The sequence below is a fragment of the Halichoerus grypus genome, chromosome 4, assembly GCF_964656455.1.
Source record: "Halichoerus grypus chromosome 4, mHalGry1.hap1.1, whole genome shotgun sequence".
Lineage (NCBI taxonomy): Eukaryota > Metazoa > Chordata > Mammalia > Carnivora > Phocidae > Halichoerus > Halichoerus grypus.
In genome coordinates this window covers 110292443-110297442 of record NC_135715.1, presented here as the reverse complement: position 1 = coordinate 110297442, position 5000 = coordinate 110292443, and the positions used below count along the sequence as shown (strand labels likewise).

Here is a 5000-nt window from a genome sequence, read left to right as displayed (position 1 = left end):
GCCTCCCCTTGCTTTAGCAGCATTAAAGAGAGAATGATCTTACGAATTTGTGGTGTGCCTCACAGAAAAAAAGTTATCAGAAACTTGTGGCATATTAAAAAAACATATTTCCTACCTCGTTACACATTTTTCACAAGAAAATACAAGATCTAAAGTAGTATTTGATACAGAAATTTCTGCATGTGACTAAATGCAGACTTCGTGATAAAGAGTGCGCGAAGGCTTTCTTCCAGTCAAGGAAGATACAGTGCAAGTGAGTTGAAGTCATTGACAAATGTGGCTTCAGACCCCAGATATGTCAGGGGACAGGTTTGCAATCCCCCGTATTTTACCACTGACCTTCGAGAGATGCAGCATTTTCAACTTGCCTACAAATTATCAAACACATGGGAATGTATTATTTGGGGAAAGAATTTAAGGCTTGGACAGAGCCATTAACATGAGTGTCCGGGACCCAGTCAAATGCTGTCCACGCACATATAGTAATGCTCCGTAGTACGCATACGTGCTGATGTGCCCATGCAAATAGAAAACACGAGAGTTACAAGTTTCTGCACAAAGAGAACAACTTCTTTCCAAATCAAAAGAAGACTCACTTGATTATAAACTTTCTCACAACACAGCTAAATAATAGAGGTTTCACAAAGGTTTCCAGGTGTCAACTGTCAAAACCACAGCAGGAGGTCAGAGTATTGCTAACTTCCAAAATGCATTCTGGAAAAGGAAGTTCTCCCATTCAAGATGCTTATCCTTTCGGATTTCCAAGTTTTAAAATGTAAATATTGATTTATGGATCTAGGGAAATTTCCAGGTTTTACTTTGGTACACCTTTAAATAATTTCTACACCTGTTTAAGAACACTAAATACTATTTTCTCTTAACAAAGTCCAACACCACTTCTAAATTACCAACATAAGAGACACTAAGCCAATAAAATGTGCAGTTTCCTTCTGGATGTTTATTTTCCTAACACAAATTGCATTTATACTGGGAAACAGTGGATTAAATACTAGAAAAATCTTTTCTCCCATGGACGTCTCTTTTCCCAATTTACCTGAGAGAATCTTATAAGGAATGTAGATAGACTATTACTTCCTAAGTAAATTTAAATTTAACACCAATTTACTCACTCTAGTATTTCTATATTGGAACTAACAGCTTCCATAGGACCTCTGCAAAGTGCCAGAAATATGATCTCATGCGTAGTAACAAATTTAAATGTGTTTTATTTTGCATGTCCTTTTTCCCTGTGTGTTTTCCCTATCTCTTCCTTTCCATGACTCCCCACTCCTAGTTTCTAAGCCACTCATCCACTCCGGAGACCCAGGAACACTGCCTAGGGAAGGAACGAACTTGAAAAAATGCACCAGACTCACACCCGCTACAAGTAAGATGTAATTGTTATCCACACACTTCTTAAAGATTTGAACGTAAAATTAGTCTATAGTTCCCATTGGAGTCACTACAGTCAATATAACACAGCTTAATACTCAAGTCTATTACATGCCATCCTAAAATATCTCATCAGAAAGGATCTGGGTCCAAGATGCCGAAAGTCACTTGCCCTTTCCTAAAGCATTGCAAAAGTTGGACAACTATTCTGAATCTGAATTATGTCAATCGCTTACTAAACCGGACACGTTGAGGGCTGCATGTTTTCATCCTTACGTGAGTCAGTTTGTAACCTTTAGCAAATCATTTCATCCTGGTCTTTGTCCTTTTCCCCAAGAATAATGAATTTGGTTTCACGGTCACTGTAAGCTGAAGGACACGGCGACCACATGAATGGTCAGAAGCAAGGCCAGCTCTCAAAACAGCCACCAGTTCTATGTCAAGCATCCACCTTAGTTCTCCTCCGGAAGGGAAGACACAGAGTCTCAAGGGCAAACTTCACCTGGCACTAAATCCAGTGGGGTCTGAGTTTTCGCCACGACGAGTGCGACCAGCAGCGATCTGGGCTCTTAAAGCTGTGCTTACTACAGGTGTTGGAGGGTCTTGTCCGTACTGCTGTTGGTTAGGGCCGAGTGGCCTTGCTGGAGTGGGAAGGGGAGCTGCCATTGCTGGATGTTATGCTAGTATGGGTTTCGGCTTGCATCTTAAAAATTAGAAGGGTGATGAGCAAGGAGCCGGGAGGAAATAAGCAAGCACATTTTCCTGAACAGCTCTCCCTGTCTCCCGCGTTCAGGTTCTACCCGGACCCCCAAACCCTGCTTCCTCTGCCACCTGATTCCTTGTGAGGCACGGCTCAGAAGGTCATTCTCAGGCTTCTGTCCGTCTGCAGCGGGGATGCTGCTGTCGGGCCGCCTCTGGTAGGGGATGCCGGCTCACCCGGCCCAGGGAGGCTTCCTTTCCACAGCGCAGGCCGCCGGCCCCAGAGCTCAGCCAGTTTCTCTTCCCGATGCTGCTTGACTTTTCTTCTCCGGGATTGCCAAGGCATGGACCCTCACTGATCTCAAACTCTCTTAAACCGCCTGACTAAAAAATAAATACCTAAATACGACATAAGCAGCGCACGCAGGCAGGATAATTAGGATTGATGTGCTCTTCGAGGGGCACCAAATCCTCATCCTCCCCTTTCCAGTCGCATTTCTCACCTGCTCATGCGGTGCCCACCTGTGGCTTGCTGGCATTGGCACTGCCCGCAAATGGGGAGGCTTCCAAGTTCAAAATGAAGGCTTGATCTTCTGTGGGAGATCTCTACCAGGACTGCGGGGAGTTCGGGAAGGAATTAAGGACGGTATGTTGTCCTAGTTTGTGTCACTGCTCCCTTGTTTATGTTCTTCCCCCGACTATTCCCACACCCCCTCTCCAGATTTTTGCATGGCTTTTATAGCCTCTAGTAATTATATCAGCAGCATGGAGTCTATTTTTATCTCTTTTGAATGTGTGCAACATAAATGTCAAAAACCATAAAATCTCTTTTTAGCATGTACCTTGCGTGCAAGGTTTCAGAAAGTGTGATGCAGCATTCAGAGAGATGTTGCATTTTGAGGTCAGACAGATGAAAAATGGAAAACTCAATTTCACCACTTAGCTGCATGAACTTTCAGTAAGTCCCTTAGCATCTTGAACTTTGAGCTGCTGCTTCTGCAAAATGGAATTCTACGGTCCGTCCTAGAGAACGGCAGCCCCACACCTTGCTTAGTGTCTAGGATGCCCCTTTCCCACAGCAGGTACCTCCAGACACCTCTTTTTTTTTTTGTTTGGTGCTTAAATGTTGTGACCTTTTCAATGTCCTCTGTTGCCTTTTGCCAAACTTAGAATCAGAGAAAGAACAAGATCTTACTGGTTCAGCACGACTACAGTGAATTATTACAGGCGCCAATCACAAAATTACTTATTACACGAGAGAAATATACAGAAGCCGCCCTCACCTAAAACTGTCCCTGGACTTAGCAAACAATAGTAATAACACTAATAATAATACCACCTAGTGCTAATGAAGCGCTTGCCACGTGCCAAGCTCTAGGTGCTGTGCATGTTTGGATTCCTCTAAATCTTCACAACTACCCATTGCGATAGATCCTGTCTTTATCCCCCCATTCAATGGAGGAAGACACTGAGGCAGGTTCAACATGTTGCCCAAAGTCCCAAGTTAGTAAGTAGAAGAGTTAGAATTCAAATTTAAGCAGAGCCTGCGGAAACATCAAGTATATGAGAGATGGGAGCACTCACACTGCTGGGCTTTCCTAGCTCCCAGCACAAGGCTGTTTCCTCTCTTTTCACTTCCTTTTTGGAACTGGCCCGTGAGGGAGGCCAAATGGGCCTGTCTGAAGGGCATGTAATCCCGGAATCCCTTACTCAGCTACTAGGTAAGGGTCACCGTGTTTCAAGGGATAGAAGGGCTTCAGCATGTCCAAGGGGACTGGTGCATTTTGTTATGGTTCATTAGCTTATCTTTAATTTGACAGAGATGGGGAGAAGGATTTAGGGAGTGGTGGAAAAACGTGTGTTCTTTTCTAGTCAAAAGTATACTATTATGAAGAATAAACAAGATGGAAGTAACACAGAGTCATGGAGGGGATGATCATAAAAAAGTAAAAGGGCGTATTTGATGGTCATAAACAAAAACCAGTGATCAAAGGAAGAACATGTTGGTAATAAATATCATAATCTGTTTTGTGGGCAAGCGAATAAGAGTCAGTTACGTCAAGTCTCTCTCCTTTCTCATAAGTGACTTGTTAATCATCCCAGTCATATCGCCACTGTTCCCATTGCGTAGTGCCGGGGAGGCCGCTACCAACAGAGCCCGCTTCTTTGTACAGTTTAAGGCGATTGCTGACCAGATGCTCAGCAACCAGGGAAATGCTTGCATGTAAAACAGAACAGGGCACAGAAGACCTTAGGAGGTGACATTTAGAAAAGTATGATAACTTGTAAACACCAAAGTGCTTCAACTTTTATCACACTTTAAAATCAGTTCTCTGAAATTTACAGTTATTAAACTTAATCCTTAATCTCTGGTAGGGTGCCCTTATGAGTCATCAAGCAAACTCAGATGTGGAAGTGTTTGAAAGAAGAAAAGAAATGAGAGTAAATTGATTAATGATCGTTAAGAGTACCCTGGGATCTGGGAATACCCATCGTAAAGAGCACTGGACACTGGATAAATATTGATCTAAAGATCCAGAGCTTCGCTGAAGATAAGATGTACATGTAACATGTTCTGCGAAAACAGAGTCCTGAAAATGAAAGATAGATCTTGTCTGTGTTAACTAAGCAGCTAAATTGTTTCCTTACTAGGTTGGGGAAAAGGTGAAGGGGGGATATGGAGAGGAAGGAAGGAACATTCAGTATCCTTTGGCCCCTGACATAGGGTCTCTCCAGGAAAACGAAACGAGTGGGAGCATGGGATCTCCTGAGAGCCTCATGTGAACCTTTGAAATTCTATTGGCCACCCACTGCAGGTGTGTTTAGGGGTTTAGGTGCGCTCCGAGATAGGTGGGCTAGACCTCGTTTCAAAGTTAGAATCTGAGCACTTAATTTTCAGAAGAGAAGGA

At 43.3% G+C, this 5000-nt stretch overlaps 1 protein-coding gene and 1 long non-coding RNA gene across 5 annotated transcripts in view; both read left to right on the top strand.

Annotated features, from left to right (window-relative positions):
- The window catches only part of ZEB2 (zinc finger E-box binding homeobox 2), a 130361-nt gene that overhangs the window by 67163 nt on the left and 58198 nt on the right, over nt 1-5000 (top strand). The gene's annotated exons all lie outside the window — the stretch shown is intronic.
- LOC118537908 (uncharacterized) overlaps nt 1-5000 on the top strand; it is an 8130-nt gene that overhangs the window by 2369 nt on the left and 761 nt on the right. For both annotated transcript variants that reach the window (XR_013447130.1, XR_013447129.1), the window contains one exon: nt 1295-5000. This exon is cut by the window's right edge and continues 761 nt beyond it. This is a non-coding gene — a long non-coding RNA (uncharacterized LOC118537908). The remainder of the gene's footprint in view (nt 1-1294) is intronic.